The 21,797-nt window shown below is 42.5% G+C and overlaps 1 protein-coding gene and 1 pseudogene across 5 annotated transcripts in view; both read left to right on the top strand.

Moving 5' to 3' along the window:
* The first annotated feature begins 425 nt into the window (after positions 1–425).
* Positions 426–21,797, top strand: part of PHF20 (PHD finger protein 20) — a 184,822-nt gene continuing 163,450 nt past the window's right edge. For all 5 annotated transcript variants that reach the window (XM_077831639.1, XM_077831638.1, XM_077831637.1 and 2 more), the window contains exon 1: positions 426–539. The gene's annotated coding sequence lies outside the window, so the exon portion shown is untranslated. The remainder of the gene's footprint in view (positions 540–21,797) is intronic.
* LOC144273813 (RNA-binding protein 12-like) lies at positions 14,912–15,539 on the top strand (annotated as a pseudogene).

Genomic DNA, 21,797 nt, shown 5'->3' with positions numbered 1-21,797 from the left:
GTTTGGGGTACAAGGTAGCTCTTGGGCCGATCTCTTTGGAGTGACAAGCAAGGGAAACAGGACTGTCAGGCTTGTGGCATCAGCAGGTGGGAGTCTTTTGGGCTGCTGATGCTGGTACTGGCTGGGACCACGCCAGCTGCCTCTCTGGCTGCACCAGTACCTCTGGGAGCAGCAGGAACCCCACAGAAGGGCAGGACCGTGCCTGACACGTGCCCGAAAGGGAGGGAAAGGGAAAGGGTGTGAGAGTTCTGCCCCGCCCCTTCCCGCCCGCAACGCAGGCCCCGCCCCTTCACCTGCTCCTCCCCAAGTCCCCGCCCCTTTCTCGGGACCACTCTCTCTACCCCGCCCCATCCCTTTGCCTACTGGCTCCTCCCCCTCCCCTGAGATCCCGCGCCAGCCCCCTCCTCCCTCGCGGCGGCGCGTCAGCCGCGGCGGCCATTTTGTGGCGCTGCTCGGTCGGTGGCGCTGGGCTCGCGCGGGGAGCGGGGCCCGGGCGGCGATTAGCTCCTTTCTAACCCTTTTTCCGTACAGATTCCTCGGTAAGAAATCGGCAGCGTCGGGGCCAGCTCCGCCCCTCAGCCGTCCCCTCCCCGCGCGGCAGGGCCCTGTCTCGGTGGGAGGCCGGGTCCGGCCCGGAACGTGTCCTCCCAGCCGCACAAAGGGGGGAGGGGCAGGGACTGGGCGGGGGAGGCCCCGAGGTCTGGGCGGCTCCTGCCCCTGCCCGGGGCGCGGGCCCCAGCGTGCCCGTGTCTCCGCCCGCGCTCGCAGGGCTCCGTTGTCGCCCGGGGCCCTAGGGGCAGAGCCTGGCCGCTGAGCTGCGCGGCTCGGAGCGGCCCATGCGGGTTGCGCGGCCCCTGCGCGGCGTAGGTGAATATTGGCGGCGCCCGCAGCGCAGGCGCTGGCCGGGCCCGGGCGGGTCTCCGGGGCGCCCCCGGCTTAGCCTGCGGAGACGTCCAGCGCCGCTGGTGCGGCAGCCGCAATCCGCCAGACCTTGTGGCCGCCGCGGGCCCAGGCGGCGCGCTCGGGCGGGCGTGGAGTGCCCTGGCCGCGGAGCCGTGTTTTCTTCTCGCAGACAGCCAGGCGGCTTCCGCCCGTCTGTGCGCTGGGCTGTTGAGCGTGAGCCCCGTCCCGGCGCGGGGCTTTGGCTCCAGGGGCCTCGGAGCGGAGGATGGGAAACAGGAGTGAGCTGGATACTGACTCGCCTTTAGCGTGCCCGCGTCTCGGGGCGCTCGTGGGTGATGGCTCCCTCAGTGCGTGCAAGGAGTGCTGTGCCGTGACCGTGACAACAAATTGACGTGAAGCTTGTATGCCTTTGGGAAGGGGCAGAAATAAAAGCAATGGCACTATTAGGTTGTGATGGTGATGTTTGTACCCTCATAGGCCAGCTGGATACAAGGTGTAAGCACAACACTTCTTATTTGTTAGGTTTCAGAGTAACAGCCGTGTTAGTCTGTATTTGCAAAAAGAAAAGGAGTACTTGTGGCACCTTAGAGACTAACCAGTTATTTGAGCATAAGCTTTCCTGAGCTAAAGCTCACTTCAAATAAATTGGTTAGTTTCTAAGGTGCCACAAGTACTCCTTTTTTTTTTTTTTTTTACTTCTTGGTGAGCTGACTATGCATTTGTGGCAATCGAATTCTGCTTTTCTGTGGTTCACATTGTTTCACTGGTTGGTGTGTGTCAGAGGATCCTGGCATGCCTTAGCTCTAATTCATTCTGTTTTGAATAGACCCACTTCTCAATAATAGCAAATACAGTGAACAGTCTCTTTTAGACTGGGAGTACTTGTGGCACCTTAGAGACTAACCAATTTATTTGAGCATGAGCTTTCGTGAGCTACAGCTCACTTCATCGGATGAAGTGAGCTGTAGCTCACGAAAGCTTATGCTCAGATAAATTGGTTAGTCTCTAAGGTGCCACAAGTATTCCTTTTCTTTTTGCGAATACAGACTAACACGGTTGTTACTCTGAAACCTGTCTTTTAGACTGGTTACCCGAGATTGTTGGTGGATATGGAACAGTTGTGGGTATATTTCAGTGAGGAAGCCTGTAGGCTGTCTCTCTCTATTGTACTTTTCTTAGCATTGTTAGCTTTACATGAAACCTTTTGCTCTGTTCCACTTTGAGGTGAGACATCAAAGTGAGTGTGTGGTCTTGGTGAAACAGGAAGCTGTTCTGGAAAGGTTTATAAAATGCCTATATGTTCTTAAGGAGAAGGCGGCAAAAAAAGACTAATAGGAAATTTATTGTTTATCACAAAAATCAGGAATATGACTTTTTGAAAGATTTTTATAAAAATAAAAAAATAAAAATAAAGAAAATAGGCTTCAACATGAGTCCACAGAAAAATGCATTTAGTTATGTTTAAAGGGAGGAAAGCTCAGACATTTTTGTTGCACAGTATTATTTACTGTTCCTGGAATTGAGTATTACTCCACCTCCTACTTCAGACAAATAGGTAAAGTGCGTCTGTACAGAGTTCTCAGTGCTACAGAACCTGGGTTCAAATCATTGCTTATATCCCCACCAAAAAGAAGTTGGATTACAAACTTACTGGGACATCTGGCTGAAGTGAATCTGTTCAAGGAAGACTAGAAACACAGGTTGTTAGGTCAGAATTGAAGTTTATTGGTAATTCTGTATGGGAAAGCAATATGTTTGTTTTTTCTTCATTTCACTATGGGCAGTTAATTCCCTCACTTTTGAGAACCAGCTTGACCATGGAAAAATAGCTCTATGCCCCCAAATTGGAAGGTGCAGCATTAAATGTTATGCAGACCCTAAAATTTGTGTATAGAAATCACAACACTGATCCAAAGTAAAGGGATACATGAGACTGGGTAGATTCAAACAGGATCTTTGAAAAATCCGTATTCTAGATGGTTTGGGATGATATGTGAAGTTTTTCAGTCTCTGTCACGCCAGAGGTATTACCTCAAATATTTTTATTAGTCTGTTAGTTTCTAGATAATTGTATAGAAGTTCACAACTAGAAAGTTTTTGAGAAATGCTTTGGGTGACATGGGATTCTTTTAGTGAAATGTTGCTTGCGCACAAAAGATCTGTTCTAAATCTGCACTTAAATAGCTGTGTTTTGATGCAAAAGTGGTAAAGTTGTTGCATCTTTGTGTGTGTGTTGTACATAGCTGTTTGAAACTGGCTAGTTTGGAAGCACAGAGCAAAGTCGTCCTGATTTGGGGTTGTCGGGTGTTAAAAGAACTTTCATTTAAAAAAAAAACCCAAGTGTTTCTGTTCTGGAGATGGGTGTATTGGTCAATTTAATCCAAAATCTAATTTTTGGGAGTTCAGTTTACATTCCCTCTACCCTGCCGTCTTTTAAATTCTGTTGTTCATCATGCCCTGTTTCCTGAAGGGCCTTTTGACTGTCTTTATCTTAATCTTAGTCTGATAGTGTATTGTTCTGGATTATAAGCAATTGGTTTTCTTTATAAACCAGTTTGTGGATGAATGTAGACAGTATTTGTTCATAATAGGCACAGCCTGTGTTGAAACGTCATAAGAAATTAACAAACTCTTGTCACATGTTCACTTTTTTTCTTAACAAACCTTCTCCGAGAGAGACCATTTCTCACACTATACAGTACTTCGGGCTAGCAAATAAATAGTTGCTGATGAATAGTTACTTGGAGATCTTTAAGCCTAGATATTGACAAAAGTTCTGTCAAATCTTCCAGTTTTCTTGGTCACTTGTGATTCCTCCAGAATAGAACTTCAATAATCTTGAGTTTAAAGCAATATGACATGGACCTGAATTTTATATGGGATTGTAATTAGATTTGTAGGGCTGTAGCCTTCATTCTAGGAAATATGGGTTCACAAGAGATTGTTCCAGTTTTGTGTGGAAGCAAGCGTGTTGCAAAGTGATGAGTCTCTAGTGTGTGGGTTTATTTTTAACTTCAACTGTTCTTCGTGGCCCTTCTAAGGATGTTGATATATGTAATTTTTGAAGGGATTGCTCAGCAAAAGGTACTGTTTGCACTAAAGGTCATCATAAGAACTGTATACTATAAGCGAAAGGGTAATATTTTACAAGTAGAATTTGAGGAATTGAAACTTCCATTGAGAAAGTAATACCCGGCAAAGTAAAAGCAAATTGGATATGTTAAAGTCTGTGTAACATTAATTCTGCCCGTTAATCTGTATTCTTAGGGCATAATTATGACTTGAAGACTTAGTTGTTGATTGCTCTTGAAGGGATCACATTTTGCACACTTATGGATACTGTATGCTTCAGTGTAGTATATGGTCTCAGAATTGAGCTTTAATACATAGTTCATTGTAGACTGCTGCTGTTTGTATGGCATCCATTTATTTTTACCTCCTTTATTCCTCGTAATCTAAAAGTTTGTTTTGCTTGGTTGCCTGTAGGACTTCCGCTGCCTACTTGCAAAAAAAGATGTTTTTCTTTAAGAGATTTTGATTTGAAGATTTCATTATATCTGTCTACACATCAGTAGTTGTATTGCACACCTGTAAAATCATTTGAATGGTGTTGATAACTGCTCCACAAATAAAGGTTGTTTCAGGATTTTCCTTTTAATGGGAAACATGCAGTTTTCTAGTTCTGTTCTGATCCAAGACATTTTTAGGAACAATAAGTATGAATAATAAGACCAACACATGTCTTATAATACAAATGTGTGGGAACAAAATCAGAAGGACTAAGGCACAAAATGAGTTACACTTAGCAAGGGACATAAAAGGTAATAAGAAGAGGTTCTTTAAATACATTTGGAGCAAGAGGAAGAAGACAAAGTAGATAAAGGAAGGAATGAGAGCTAATAATGGATGACGTCAAGGAAGTTCTGAGGTGTTTAATGCCTATTTTGCTTAAGTTTTCGCTGAAAAGGTTAATAGTGACCAGATACTCAACATAATTAATAACAAGGGGGAAGGAACACAAGGCAAAATAGGGACATAACAGGTTAAAGAATATTTAGAAGTTAGATATATTCAAGTCAGCAGGGCCTGATGAAATTCATCCTAGGGTACTCAAGGAACTAGCTAAAGGAATCTTGGAGCTGTTAGTAATTTTCTTTGCGAACTCCTGAAGGACAGGTGAGGTCCCAGAAGACTAAAGAAGGGCAGATATAGTACCAATCTTTAAAAGGAACAAAGAAGACCTGTGGAATTATAGACAAGTCAGCCTAACTTTGATATCTGGAAAGATACTGGAACAAATTATTAAACAGTCAGTTTGTAAGCACCTGCAGGTTTGTAAGGAATAGCCAGCATGGATTTGTCAAGAAAAAAATCATGGCAAACCAAACTAGTTTCCATCTTTGATGGGTTACTGGCCTAGTGGACAAAGGAGAAAGCTGTAGATATGAGATCTTGATTTTAGTAAGGTATTTAACAGTCCTGCATGATATTCTCATTAGCAAACTAGGGAAATGTGGTCTAGATGAAATTACTATAAGGTGGATGCATAACTGATTGAAAGACTGTATTCAAAGAGTAGTTATCAATGATTTGCTGTCAAACTGGGAGGGCTTATCTAGTGGGGTCCTGCAGTGGTCAGTACTAGGTTTGGTACTATTCAGTATTTACATTAATGACTTGGATAATGGATTAGAGAATATGCTTTAAAAGCTTGTAGGTGACACCAAAGTGGGAAGGGTTGCAAGCACTTTGGAGGGTAGGATCAGAATTCAAAATGTCCTTGACAAATTTGAGAATGTGTAAAATCAACAAGATGAAATTCAATAAAGACAAGTGCAGAGTACTTCACTTAAGAAAATGCAAATACACAGCTACAAAATGGGGAATAACTTGCTAAGTGGTAGCACTGTAGAAAAGGATCTAGGAGTTATAGTGGATCACAAATTGAATATGAGTCAACGACTTGATGCGGTTGTGAAAAAGGCTAATATAATTCTGAAGTATATTAATAGGAGTGTCATATGTTAGACACAGGTGGTAATTGTCCCACTCTACTCGGTGCTGGTGAAGCCTTAGCTGTAGTACTGTGTCCAGTTGTGGGTGTCACATTTTAGGAAAGATATGGACAAATTGGAGGGAGTTTTGAGGAGAGCAAAAAAATTATAAAAGGTTTAGAAAACCTGACCTATGAGGAAAGGTGAAAAAACTGGCCATGTTTAGTCTTGAAAAAAGACTGAGGGGGGACCTGATAAATCTTCAGATATGTTACAGGCTATTACAAAGAGGATGGGGATCAGTTGTTCTCCATGTCTGCTGAAGGTAGGACAAGCAGTAGTAGGCTTAATCTGCAATAAGAGAAACTTAGTTTTTCCTAATATCTAACCTTTCTAACAATAAGGATAGTTAAGCTCTGGAATAGGCTTCCAAGGGAGGCTATGGAGTCCCCATCGTTGGATAAATATCTGTCAGGGATGAACTAGGTTTATTTGGTCCTGCCACAATGTGGGGGGCTGGACTTGATGGCTTTTCAAGGTCCCCTTCCAGCCCTCATTTCTATTATTTTTATCAGATATTTATAATCAATAAAAATTGCATCCGTGTGCAGTTTGTCTTGGTAAATCTAATTCCTATTGGTGGTGGTGGTTTCTGTGCCAATGTTGTCCTAGTGTGTAGTAATTTAGGATACTAAGTGTAAGTGACAGTGGCAGCTAATAGTCCTGCACGTCCTTAACAGCTACAGCTCTGAGTGTAATACGGCTGCTCCTGTGTGCATCCCTGTGTTCACAGGTTTGAAACATTTTGCTGGTGTTTGATGAGTCTGTACATGCACCATATATGCCTTTGCATCCCTCCCCACCTGAGGGCATATAGGGGTGTGCAGCCTCCCTACTACTGCTCTGTTTCTTTACCACTCATGGCAGTGAATTGGAATTCAGCAGCGTCTTTCCCTTCTCCTTGTAGCAAATTTACCTCACAGATTTCCCGCCCCCCCTTTTTAAAACACAAAACAAAACACTATCTCACTTTGTATTCCTTTAGCTAGTTTTTCTGTATATTTAAAAGAAAAAATATCTACCCTGTAGGTAGTTTTTCCTCTGTTGGTCATTTGATTGCTTGGTGAGCACCACAACTTGTTTTCTCACTTTGTGGCTGGTGTTAAAACCTTGGGCTGCAAACCCTGTTGCTCCTGCAATTGCAACACTCAGTTCTTGTTCCGCCAGAGAAGGGAATGTGCCTAATTGATATTCGCTCTGGTGGTCCTTCTGTAATAGGATCCTGTGGGCCAGGGACAGACGTATCAATGGTCAGCAAAGATGGCATCAAATTCCGAGCATCAGACCACTTCCCCTAAGGGGTCTTGCTTCTTTAGTGCTCCCGCAAGCCAGAACTCTACCTATTTGGTCCTGTGTCACTGGGATGGGTGTGGTGGGGTTAGTTCCATTTCTGATCTGCCCATGGTCCCTGAAGCCAAGCACATTAGTATCTGTGGACTCTGAACTGGCTCTCAGTGCCACATTGACCTTGGCACTGAGCTCTTTAGGCAGAACAGAAAGTTGCTCGGAAGGTGACTCAGTGCCAGTCATCTTCCTCTCTTCCAGGGAAGAAGAAAAAGGAGTTATGACTGTCCTTGGGCAGCACATCTCTGGACTGGATATAGAATTGGCTTATGCCATGGAGGCACGGGCTTCCCAGGCACCATTTGCCTCAGTGCCATCATCTCTTGCATTGGAGACATCACCAGGCTTTTACCTGTGTCATCTGTCTAGGTGCTGATACCCCTTATACCAGTACTGACCACATTGTTGCCTTTGGTGCTTAGAAGCTCTGCTCGTGCCACCCGAATGTTCCCTAATCTGGGGAGATCTGCATCACATTTGACTTCATTTATTCTTCCTCTGTGGCATTCTTGGAACCCCTGTACGTACAACCCCACTCAAGGGGTTGCGGTCATTCTTGCTGCCATCCAGAATTGACATTTGAAGCCCACTGTACAGTTCCCCCTTTTAGATAATCTGATGGTCCTCTCGACTCTTCCCAGGTCCTACAACCACACCAGGGGCATCCCCAGAGGATGGCACCGTGGCAATACCAGGCTATTTGTGCTCCACCTACCTTTCCTGAAAGGGTGCCTCACTATTAGGTCTCCTCAGAGATTACTTAGAGCTTCCTCCTGCGTCAGATCTACTAGTGGAGTGGCCAGAGTTTTCATTAGGAAGAGTGGAAGGACCTTAACCCAGATTCAGGGCCATCTTGCCTATCATTTCCTTATGAAACATTACTCCTAACTGGTGTCCTTGAAGTGATTACAGGGCATTCCAAGACTACACAGAATTACTGAACACCAGTTATTGAGCAGTCAGTGGAAGAAAAGATACAAACTACTTGAAATATTGCAGTTAAAGTAGCTAGGTAGGGTAGCTATGCTGATTGATGAGGATGTCCTTGAGCGCTTGCTAGGCTTCATCTGCACCCTTTCCAACATTCTCTGAAGTCAGTATTCCAGTCCTCAGTCCCATATGGACAAGGATCTCTTTGTTCTTTCCACCATCCTTTCCTCTATAAGGTGATGGATAAACCTGGAGACAGTCTGCAAAGGGGTGCCCTTTCACTTTCCTTTTTTTTTTTTCAGCGATACAGGTAACATCTGTTATCACATAAGGATGGGGATTACACTTTTATCATTTTGCGCACACAAGGTTCGGGGTCTCGAGTCAGCTCTTCACATAAATATATTAAAGCACAGGGCAGTCTTGCCTACAAATTTTTCTTTCCTTTACTGAAGTGTCAGTCTTCAGATACAATACATAGAATTTGATCTTCCCTCCCCTCTGTGTCAGAAACCAATCAAATTTTGAAGCTGATGGCATTATTTGATGCTAAACATGACAGCTCTTCACAGATGTAGGAGTGAGCAATAGCTTAGCACAGTGCTTCTCAAGCTATCTGATGTGGGGGACCAGCAATCTTTTTTTTTTCCAATGTGCACGCAGACCAGCAGCCGATGGCTCGCGGACCAGTGCGCCACTTTGAGTAGCACTGGCCTAGCAGATTACTGCATCAGGCAGTACAGAGCTCATCATGTGTGGTCCCTGGAGGATTCTCTGAATTCCTTTTCTGTGGATGAGGTTCTCTTTAGGTAGTCTTATTCTGTTTGGTGGCAAAATTCTGCCTCAGAGGAAGGGGGAAGAAACCTAGGTTCTCTCCCAAATGCCTTTCTTGGTCAGGTCTTGTGTGATTTCCCCACTGGCTCCTCTCATCCTTGGTTATCAGAAAGATGAGACAAATTGCAGCCACAGTGACTTTCACAGCTGCTTCTTCGGTGAGACAGTTCTGGGTCACTACATCTAGCTTGCTGTATGACCTGTCCCACTCATGTTCAGGTCTCAAAATCAGGGGAGGCTCCATCACCCCAGGTCCCTGTATCTGACCAATAGAAGTTGACTGGCTGAGCATAATACTGAGAAAAGGTGCTCTGCAGAAGTACAGAACGTTCTCCTACAAGTAGGAAACCACTTACTAGATCTCTCTCTAGGATGATGTGGAAAGATCTTCTATCTTGGCCAATTAACAAGGGCTTGATTCACTGAATTCTGGACTCTCAAATTTTCAGAAGTGACTAAGTGACTTATGCTCCTGAATATCTGTCACTTTTGAACATGGAACTTGGTGTAAAATTTTCAGAAGTGCCTATCTCCTACCCCTCAAACAAACGCACCTTTATTGTCAGGTCAGTGAGTCTGTCCAGCTGCCATATCTGTCTGTCATCAATTTGTAGAAGCCCAAACAGCGACACTGCAGATGTAATCTTTAATTGGTGATCGCTTTAGCAGATGAGATCTATGAGGCAGTGGGAGTGAAGTATGTGGGGACAAGGACTGAAATAGGGAGTTGCTGTAGGAAGGGAAAAGTAGAATTGCTTTAGGAAGAATTAACAGCTGTTGAACAAGTTCTCTTTACATGAACTGTAACACTAGAAGATTTAAACACCTATTTAGAATCCAGAGTATGTTAGAACAAATTAGATTAAAGGGGTATCAAACTCATTGTGGGGAAAGCCAAATTCCATACTTTTAAAATGGATTAGGGTATAAGTTTAAGACCCTACACTCCTGTTTAGTGCACAGCAGAATTTTAACTAGCAACAATGGGAGGGTTGCACAAAGATCAAGCAAGGGTGGAAGATAGGTATTCTGTAGTAATTAAGCTTTTAGTTAACTCTTCCCAAAGCTCTTCTGAGGTGGTTGGCTCACCAACTGAGAGGCCGTGTGGACAAAACAACTTTTGTTTAGTAAAGGATAAAGTAATTAGTGTAAGATTTCTGATATTTAAAGGCATACAAATAAAAAATAAATGTCTATACATAAGAATGGCCATACTGGGTCAGACTAAAGGTCCATCCAGCCCAATATCCTGTCTGCTGACAGTGGCCAATGCCAGGTGCCCCAGAGTGAACCTAACAGGTAATGATCAAGTGATCTCTCTCCTGCCATCCATCTCCACCCTCTTGACAAACAGAGGCTAGGGACACCCTTCCTTACACGTCCTGGCTAATAGCCATTAATGGACTTAACCTCCATGAATTTATCTAGTTCTCTTTTAAACCCTGTTATAGTCATAGCCTTCACAACCTCCTCAGGCAAGGAGTTCCATGAGTTGACTGTGCATGGTATGCCTTTTAACAAGGATTGCACTAAACAGTTACTAAGCCTCAATATTTACAGTGCTTTAACATTTAAAAGTTGGGAGTTTCTGAAGGTGTTAGCTGTATTATTTGGGGACCAAAAGTTACTCCTTTAGGTAATTGTTCTTCAGAACTTTAAAATACCTTTGTAGCACTGACATGACTTTTCCCCCCCCCCTCCCTGTAGTCATAGGTTAAACATTTGGAATGTTTTCAACTATATAAGCAGGTCTTTTCTAGGTGAGCAGTATAATCATATAAATTCAGCTCTTTTATAACAATTCAGTAGTACTGCTCTTCTTAAATTTCAGAATTATTATAAATACCTAGTTTGACTCTTTTTATAGTCTTCCCATAAAAGATCCATCAGTTAATATTTCTCCCAAATCAAACAAATAATGTTGGTATGCTTAAAACAAAGTATACATATGTTTCAGATGCAGATTTGCTTTTGTAGACATCATGGCAGTTTGAATAATACAGAAGTAGCAGTTAACTTATTCATAGCATGTTCTAATGCTTCTATTTAGAAAAAAAAATTCACCTAGCTCATATTATTCTGGTAAAATTGAACAAGCAAGCTTGACTTTAAGGATTTTTGCTTTGCATTTTTAATTCACATTCACATTGTGGGACTTCTAGAAAGTACTGACATAAAATTAGAGCAAGTATCTTTTAATTTAATCAATCATTTTAATATATCTCTGAAGAGATTTTAAAACAAAATTCCATAAATGGTGATGAGTACACCTTCCTTTTAAATCACTCTTCGCAATTCAAGGAGAGGAGGATTTCTTTTATTTTTGAATTCCTGTTGTTTGATGGATTATACCTCCTGTTGCTTAGTCTTCACTTCCAGATTGGTCCCAGTCCCTGCATTCATAGTTCGCAAGTGTCCTTCCCTCCCCCATCAGGGTAAGAGGCAGGGAGGGGAAGGAAGAGGCTGACTTCCCCACAAATATCCTGTAGTTTAGGGAAGGTGCACTGACCTGGGAGCCAGGGGACCATGAATTCTAGTCTCACCTGGTTTCTGTTCATATTTCTGGAAACTGGAGTCCTTTATTGAGCAGGTGCTCATACTTTGTTCTAGAAGGACTGGCCAGATACACAATCATTTTTCCTCATTACACAAGTAGGTTAACTGAGAGAGTTCACATTGTCTGTGTTAAACAGGCTAGTAAGCGGATTTCAAATACAATAGATCCAAATCTTACTAACTGAGACTCACTGCATCTCAGAATGAATGTGCCGAATCTATGGATTTAGCTATCCTGTCTATAACCACTAGATAACCTCTTCCTTCCAGATCCTGGAATAGATGCCCAGGATTAATGATATCAACATCCTGCTGCTGTTTAGCGAATAATTGTGCAACTCCCAGGCAAAGTATGTGGCATCCTGTTCTAGTGGCTAGTTCACATAGCAGATAACAGTAGATTAATGGTTTTTTAAAGCTGTTAGTGACTATTGTAAAAAGAAAAGGAGTACTTGTGGCACCTTAGAGACTAACCAATTTATTTGAGCATGAGCTTTCGTGAGCTACAGCTCACTTCATCAGATGCATACCGTGGAAACTGCAGCAGACTTTATATATACACAGAGAATATGAAACAATACCTCCTCCTACCCCACTGTCCTGCTGGTAATAGCTTATCTAAAGTAATCGTCAGGTTAGGCCATTTCCAGCACAAATCCAGGTTTTCTCACCCTCCACCCCCCCCCACAAATTCATTCTCCTGCTGGTGATAGCCCATCCAAAGTGACAACTCTTTACACAATGTGCATGATAATGAAGTTAGGCCATTTCCTGCACAAATCCAGGTTCTCTCACTCCCTCACCCCCCTCCAAAAACCACCCCCATACACACACAGACTCACTCTCCTGCTGGTAATAGCTCGTCCAAACTGACCACTCTCCAAGTTTAAATCCAAGTTAAACCAGAACATCTGGGGGGGGGGGGGGTAGGAAAAAACAAGAAGAAATAGGCTACCTTGCATAATGACTTAGCCACTCCCAGTCTCTATTTAAGCCTAAATTAATAGTATCCAATTTGCAAATGAATTCCAATTCAGCAGTTTCTCGCTGGAGTCTGGATTTGAAGTTTTTTTGTTTTAAGATAGCGACCTTCATGTCTGTGATTGCGTGACAGAGAGATTGAAGTGTTCTCCGACTGGTTTATGAATGTTATAATTCTTGACATCTGATTTGTCCATTTATTCTTTTACGTAGAGACTGTCCAGTTTGACCAATGTACATGGCAGAGGGGCATTGCTGGCACATGATGGCATAAATCACATTGGTGGATGTGCAGGTGAACGAGCCTCTGATAGTGTGGCTGATGTTATTAGGCCCTGTGATGGTGTCCCCTGAATAGATATGTGGGCACAATTGGCAACGGGCTTTGTTGCAAGGATAAGTTCCTGGGTTAGTGGTTCTGTTGTGTGGTATGTGGTTGTTGGTGAGTATTTGCTTCAGGTTGCGGGGCTGTCTGTAGGCAAGGACTGGCCTGTCTCCCAAGATTTGTGAGAGTGTTGGGTCATCCTTTAGGATAGGTTGTAGATCCTTAATAATGCGTTGGAGGGGTTTTAGTTGGGGGCTGAAGGTGACGGCTAGTGGCGTTCTGTTATTTTCTTTGTTAGGCCTGTCCTGTAGTAGGTAACTTCTGGGAACTCTTCTGGCTCTATCAATCTGTTTCTTTACTTCCGCAGGTGGGTATTGTAGTTGTAAGAAAGCTTGACAAAGATCTTGTAGGTGTTTGTCTCTGTCTGAGGGGTTGGAGCAAATGCGGTTGTATCGCAGAGCTTGGCTGTTGTGATCATCTAGTCTGACTTCTTGCGTAGGACAGGTGAGAAAATTTCACCAAGTTATTACTGCGTCAAGCCAATACTTCTGTTTGGACAGAGTTCATCTTTTTGAGATGAACTGATGGGGAGTCCATTGTATGCTTGGTAGTTTATTCGGATAGTTAATTATCCTTATTACTGATTTTGAGTTTTTCTTGTTACTGCTTTAGCTCAAGTGGTAGAGGTCTTGATTGTGGATCTGAAGATACAGGGTTCAAACCTCACTGATAACCGTATTCATTTTCTTCAAAAACAAAAACCCACTGGTTTAATAAATTGCATGGTGACAAAACATCCTTCAGTTTGTGGCACAGCGTGCATTAAGAGGTGTGCTTCATGCCGGCAGGGACAAGGTATACAGTTGGCAAAATCTCGCTGCTGGAGCACAGGCACACATCCAGCTGTTGCAGATACCCCTGGGTGTAGTGACAGGTCTCAGAGTAACAGCCGTGTTAGTCTGTATTCGGTTAGTCTCTAAGGTGCCACAAGTACTCCTTTTCTTCCTGGGTGTAGTGCGTTTCAAGAAGATCGCAAGAAGCTGTGGAGTATTTTGGGATGCGAGTGATATTGCAGACTTCCCGTACTGTGATTACCTACCACAATTCCTTCCATGGTGCCTTTCTTGAAGATTATTTCCATCTCTAAGCCTGATGTGACCAAAGTACATAAGTGTGTGCCTATTCATTTCTGACAAGAGTCAGCTTCTCTCCAGTAATACTTCAACACAATTGTTTGTCTTTTCCGTCCAGAAGATGAGATACTCAAGTCTTTGCTAGCACCACATCTCAGATGTCAGTTTTTCTCTTGTCAGCAGCATTAGTTTCCCAGGATTCACATCCATAAGTTGGTATGGAAAAAATTAAGATTTTCACCAGTCAAACGTTCATATGTTTTGAGATGCCACACTTTTGCAAGGGAGGCAATGGCTGAGTGAGCCATCCCTCGTCATCTTCTGATGCAACCTTAACTGTCACTAAATAAAGGTTTGGTTTTGTTAATAAACTGCTCTAGAGTTGCCAAGTGCATTTGGAGGCATAATATTAGATATACTTTAACATAACATTTTCACAAGCACCAATGTGATTTAGGAGCTTAAGTTCAGTTGGCTTTCAACAAGTGTCTAAATCACTCTTGATAATGGAACTAGGGAGCTTGTGTTACTTAGACCCATGTGAAAATTTTACACTTAATTGTCACGAGATCGTTAGGATTGTAAATATTAGGTGGTGTCGGTAAATACATTGTGTCATAAATCGTTGTCTGATATAGACATTGCCTTTTCTTATCTGCAGGTGTGTATTTCAGCACAGCATGGCTGTGGTTATCCATTTGCACAGTCTTCTGATTGTGGTGGGGGACCATGGACATTGACCCCTTCTCTGGATTGACCATTCCTGATGGGGGCTTGCATATTGTAGGGGGTGAATTGGGTGAGGCTTTCTTCATTTTTTGCCACTGAAGAAGGTGCAAGATGTGTTTATGATGGGTGCAGGGGGTACCATTAAAGAGTCAAAAGTAACTCTTGCTGAGCACTGTGGAAAATGCAAAACATGATAGAACTGCCAGTTCAGATATGCCTCCAGCAGGTCTGACCACCACCTAGTTCTGTGTTCAGTGCTAGGGTAAACTTACCTACTGTAGTATCAAATTCTAACAGTCCTTGGTGTAGCAACTACAGCTACTTTTGTACATGAAGGCAACCAAAACATAACCTATGTTCTCTATGGCCAGTATGGGAAATGCATTCTAAATCCCGGTGCTGCCTTTGCTAGCCCAGAATTTAACTCAACTATACTTAGTACAGTATCCTCAGTGAACACAGTACCACCTTCACCAGTGCTTGGTATGCCATCTTAGCCACTAATGCCTTCTATTCCCCATAACCTGTCCCATGGCCTGTACTTTCCCTGCTTCCTGTTCCTCCATTTCCCCTGGTGCCTTCTGTACCATCAGTAATACCAGGAATGTCTCCTGTGAAACCTCCAGCCATAGCACCTTTTACGTACTTGAATAAATGGGTCTGGAATATCAGTGAATATGAACAACCGTTTGAATCCAGTGATTGTGTATCAGTAATCCTATAAATCCTCAGATGAATTCTCAAAAGTAGTGTAAAAAGAAAAGGAGTACTTGTGGCACCTTAGAGACTAACCAGTTTATTTGAGCATAAGCTTTCGTGAGCTACAGCTCACTTCATTGGATGCAAGTAGTGTGAAACCCTTTCCTATTACCCCCTTTTTTTATGTCAGTGTCCATGGAATGCTCCTTTTCTGCAGTGAAATCTGATATGAAAAGATTCTTTTCATGGGCTCTGAGATGATGAGGTACATATGCAGATGCAGTACATAGACTGAAATAATGGAAATGGATCAGATGAAGGGCTTCTTAACACAAATCTTTAGTTTGTGGCAAACTGGGGTCTGACTACTCTGCACTAGCCTGCCTGCAGACTAACTGTACATGTGAACCCTACTCATGCACATTAGCAGCTAGTTCTAAGTACTTATTTGCAGACCAAATTGGAAGTAGTAGTTATCCTCATTCAGGTATTGGTCTTCCAGGGTTAGGAAGTGGTCCTAGTAGTCAGAGTGGAATGTGAAGTGTTGGAGGTGGATCTCAGAACTCTGGGAATGGCCTAGTTAAGTGACCTCCTTGCTTTGATAGTGGTCTTGAGCATTTAAGTGGGCCTCTGGGCTTTTGTGAAGCCAGGGTCAACTGTCATTAAAGTGCAAAGTATGCCATTTACTGTGTCAGCAGATGAAATTCTTGATTTCTTTTATGATTGCAAAATGACCCCGAGCTTGGTCTTTTTAAAATACCATGAAAAAAGCATGCCTGTGGGAATAGCAGTAGTTGCATTTGGGGCTTGTAATGAAGTAATGACAGCTGTTGTAAGTGAAGGGCCTATAGGCTTAAAAGTAAATCTTATTTTAGAGACGCTGTCCACGTAAAGTGTCATGTTGCTATTCATAGTGATGTGATTAATGCATTCAGATTGGTTTTTATTGTATTTCCAGGTTATAATCTGTGAATTTTTTAATTCATAAATGTTTGTTTTGATGACTGAGGCCACTGGTTGGGCTTAGGACAGAGCGATGCTTTTAGTGATAACCAAGAAGTAACCTGGATTGGGCCTTGCAAGTGAAGCAGGTCAAACCTTGGTTTTGCACACTCACTGGCTGGATCTTTGTGCTGCCTTGGGGCCTTTGTGTGAGGAGATAGTACCATGATTGCTCCCAGACTCAGTATGCACAAGGGAGCTGGAGCCATATCAGAGTACCACTTCCACCATCCCACCAGGTGTGTCCATGTTTGTCCTCCACATATGTTCCGCAGGGCCATGCACCAGAATATGGATTCCCCCAGTGGGCAGATTGGGGATGCTGTTCACCACCAAGAGCAGTCCAGAGATCTACTCAGTCTTCTGTTTGCTTAGTGCAGCTGAGGACAGTGACCAGCTTGGGGAATACTCTGTAGGCATTGACAGTGACCAGCAAGAGACATGGGGCTTCCTCCACGCTGAGGATGGGGGCAGTGAGTGGTTGGTGGCATGTTGCAAACGGGGCTTCTGCCTATATCATTGCACTGCATGTTGGGGGGCTGGGTGGGAGTGGCTCTCTTTTATATTAGTATAAAACTTTTCTTGAAATGCCCAAACCTGTTAAAGGGCAAAGAGTCCAGTGGCACCTTGTAGACTAACAGACATATTGGAGCATAAGCTTTCGTGGGTGAATACACACTTCGTCAGATGCGCCAAACCTGGTTGTGCGCCTGATGACTCTCTCATCTGAGGGACTCCAGGGAACACCACTCTTGTTAATTGCAGCCCTGTAAATTGCTGTAAATGTGTGTAGTTGTAATACGCATACATGGTTATTCAGATGTGCGGCTGCTCTGACACAGTAATTCCGAGCAACTGAAATGTAAACATGAAGTTAGGAATTTATAATAAAAGCATTTGAGGTTATTAAACCTTACAGACTCTGCATGCTAAATGTGTGCAGGTCTAAAATTCTAATGCAGGGCATTAAAGAGCTTTGGCTGCCTATAAGCACACTCACCTGAATTTTAAAATAGAGCAGTGTTTAGCTATACCAGATATTCTCATTGTAGATGTCTTTTACTGTTAACCCTCACAGCATAGTATAGCCTTTTGTGCATGGAGGAAAACGTCTGGCAATTGTTTGCTTAGTATTGCGTGACATAATAACAAATCCAGCAGTATTGGGGTAGTCTCTAAAAGGAAGTGATGAAACAACCATAGATAAGTTAATGCTGTATGTGGTATGTACTTATTAGGTTAGGTGGAATGGGAAATAGTACAGAAGGAAGATCATACAGGAACTCCTCACTTAACATTGTAGTTATGTTCCTGAAAAATGCGACTTTAAGTGAAACGATGTTAAGCGAATCCAATTTCCCCATAAGAATTAATGTAAATAAGGGGGATTAGGTTCCAGGGAAATTTTTTTTGCCAGACAAAAGGCATTTATACACATTTTAATCAAGCAGTTTAATACTGCTGTCATTGTCGAGTATGAAGCTTGGTTGAAGTGGAGGAGTCAGAGTGGAAGAGAGTGGATTGTCCGGTTGCTCCTCTTTCTGAACTTTCTGAACTCGAAAAAACACATCTAGAGATTGTTGTTTTGCTTTCCTTTTTTTTCCTTAGTAAATTTCTTTATAGCAAGTCATTAGATGATCAACTCCCCTAATCACTTTGGAGTGGCATTCCCTGTCAGGATCGTCATGACTCAGGGTTTGCAAGCCAGCTTCAATCATTTGGAACGCTTCAGAAAGACGTTTGGCAGTTACATTTCGATGGGTTGGTGGTTCTTCTACTTCTTGGCCCTCTTCTTCAATTGCTCTCGTCACCTGTAGTTGCATCAGATCTTCATTGGTTCGCTCTTCTCCGTGTGATTGCAGAAGTTGTGTAATGTTGGCTTCTTCCACCTCATCAAAACTTGCTGAGGCCGCCCACTCCACTCCTTCCCCCAAGCTCCCACCCGTGACTCACCTCTTCTCCTCCCCCCCACCTCATCCCCTTTTACTGTACTTCGCAGGCTGCTTACTCCCTCCTAGGAGGCAGGAGAGGGAGGGGGAGCCTGCGCGCTGAGTCCTCGTTCTTGCCTCCTAAACACAGCAAGCCAGCTGATTGCCGCAGGCAGGAGGTTGTGGGTGGGAAACACTCGGGGGAGCTCAGGGAGGCTGCCTGCTGTGGAGAAAGCAGGCAGCTAAGCAATGTAAGAGTAGAGCATTGCTCAACTTTAAACGAGCATGTTCCCTAATTGATCATCAAGGTAACAACAAAACAATGTTAACCAGGGTGACTTTAAGCGAGGAGCTCCTGTACTTTGGGCCTATCTATGAAATCTTGATATTTGCATTTGTTACTGTTACAAAGTGTAGGTTATAATCTAAACCAGGGGTCGGCAACCTTTCAGAAGTGGTGTGCTGAGTCTTCATTTATTCTCTCTAATTTAAGGTTTTGTGTGCTAGTAATACATTTTAACGTTTTTAGAAGGTCTCTTTGTATAAGTCTATAATATATAACTAAACTATTGTTGTATGTAAAGTAAATGAGGTTTTTTAAATGTTTCAGAAGCTTAATTTAAAATTAAAATGCAGAGCCCCCCTAGACCAGTGGCCAGGACCCAGGCAGTGTGAGTGCCACTGGAAATCAGCTTGTGTGCTCTCTTTGGCATGCGTGCCATAGGTTGCGTACCCCGATCTAAACCCATGTAAACTACTCTGTGATGTTTCTTGCACATATATCTCTCTTGGGAATGCTTTGTCCTATTTGATGGTGTTGGACTTTTTCTGGTGTGCTACTCTTTTTTTCTCCTGAGTAGAATCATAGGGTTAGAAGGGACTGCAAGGTTCGTCTAGTCTAACCGCCTGCCAAGGTGCAGGATGTGTTGCATCTAAAGACAGATCGCTATCCAGCCTCCTTTTGAAAACTTTCAATGAAAGAGCTTCTACAGCCTCCCTATGAAGTCCGTTGCATTGTCCTACTGTTCTTCTAGTTAGGAGATTTAATCTAACAAAATGGAAGTAAATGTTTTACAAGTTATTGAATTATACCTGAATATAAAAAAAATTAATCTCTTTCTGTAGGAGAGAGTTTAATCTCATTTGTATGTAATTTTTTTCCCCTCTGTCCTCCAACGCTGTAATAGCTACATGAAACTTTATAGACTTAAAGCCCTAATTGCTGAGCCACCTACCCACTATCAAGCCACTTTAAGTTGTCTGAAGTTAGGAACACAAAATCACCACTTTTGAATATGTAGACCCACACAGTAAAATTTCTTCTTTCTCTAGCCCTTTATTCCTAATAGTTGCCTATAGAGCACTGCCAGTCACTATTTACATAGGCAATATGCAGCTCAGCATCTTGATTGCTTTTTCTTCACAAGTTCGGCCAAGTCCTCTTTGAGGAATGATTGGCTAAGATGGCTGTCCGTTATAAACCTCAGTCTACCAGCTCATCCTAATTCCAGGATCAGTTCCAGTGTTCTTAAGAGTGATAGGTGTGGCAAATATCACCTCACAGAATGACAGGTGGCCTGGTTGCCCATTTCCTGCCTTGGACCTAGGAGGGGATAGGACTTTCTACTGCCTCCACCTCACTTCTGGAGCTCTTTAGTGCTATCACCACCATATTCCTATGCGAGTACCTACCTGGAAAGTAGGACAGAGGCAGGTAGCTATTAAGTTATTTGTATTCTGGTAGTGCTAGGGTCTGTTAGACTAGGCAATGTGTAGAATACAGCTCCTGGCTCAAAGAGCTTACAACCTAAAAGATAAAATGGACAAACCTATAGATATAGGTGTTACTAGGAGCTACTTACTTATTGTTATGGGACATTTAATCTGTGGAATTTTTTTTTTATTCTGTGGAATGTATTTTTATTTCTAGTCTTGTGCCTCTCTGGGCCTGGTGCTGTTGTCCTAGGTTAGGGTGGATTTGATTTAAATTATGATTCAAATTACTAGTCAGGAAGTCTTGATTTAATCAGGGATTTCTATGTAAAAGTGCATTCTTGTTGGTTGTTATAACCTTAATATGTATTCTTCACAACTCAGAGAGAGATGTAGGTTTCATTTTTAGACATACACACTATACATTTTTAAAGTTATTTATTTTGAAAACTTTTCAGATTAGTTTGACAGATATATCCGAAAATGAATGATTGGTTATTTCATTTAACTAAGATAATTGAAGCCAATATTTATGAAGTCATTGGGAGGTGAACTATCTCCAGTTCAACAGGTTAATCATTAATATTTGGAGGATTTTCTTGCCATGCTGTATTAGGAGGAGAACATCACCAGACAGACCAGAACATCATCAAAACAAACCAGTTTGTTTGTTTTTAACTAGAACAACAACATTATGTATTCTGGATTTTTTTCTTCAACAGCAACCATATAATATTTTAACAAAACAAGGATATGAATTTTTGAATTTAGTTAAAAATTCACGTTTTTAAAAATCAGGTTTGTTTTTGTTAAAATTGTTTTTAACTGAAATATTTAAATAGTCGATTTAAAATAGTTTTATTGTGATGTCAGCCAGCTCAACATGAGAAACTTAAAATATTGGCTTCTGCAGCTAACTCAGTCATCTTCACCTTCATTTTCCTGTTTGTTCATAATCTGGAAAAGAAAAACAAGCTTTCCTGCTTTTTCAGGTCCCAAATGATTTCTCAATTTGGAATTAATTAGTCCAAAGGAAGAAAATATTCTTTCTATACTGACAGAAGAAGCTACTGCTGTTAAGTGAGATGATCACTTCAACAGTCTCTGAATCCAAGTGCTTAAGTGACTTCCACCAGTTCATTGGTGTGACTTTCTTTAAAACATCAGCAAACATATATTTCTTGAGCGGTTCACCCTTCGCTCTGAAGTTTATTATAGTTGGCATTATGGAGGGGTGATTGCTGGATGTCCGTGTCCTAACCAACTTGTCTTCTTCAGCAGTTAAGGTTTGACCCTGGTACCGAGTATTGAGAATATTTGCAAGAAAATGAGCTGGAGATAGTGCTTGTCCCATTTGTTTTTTTAATGCTTGTAATTGAACTCTGTCATTGCATATTTCTCTTTTTAAGATCTCACTCAGTTCCTTCCTAATTTCAACAGTGTCAGCAATAAAACAGCTATTTCCCTGCATTTTGTTCAAGGCTACGGAAATAGGCTTCAGGGTACTCAGCATGTGTTCAACATTTCTCTTAAGCCCAATGCTGAGAACTTTGGCTGTGACAGTGCCATCTATTTTTTCACGATTTTGTTCACAAACTGTCATTCGATTAGGCCAGTTCTTGATACAGTGCTCAGAACAGTCCACTACTGAGTTCCATCGCACGCC

This window comes from Eretmochelys imbricata, chromosome 13, assembly GCF_965152235.1.
Source record: "Eretmochelys imbricata isolate rEreImb1 chromosome 13, rEreImb1.hap1, whole genome shotgun sequence".
Lineage (NCBI taxonomy): Eukaryota > Metazoa > Chordata > Testudines > Cheloniidae > Eretmochelys > Eretmochelys imbricata.
This window is presented reverse-complemented; position numbering and strand designations above follow the sequence as displayed.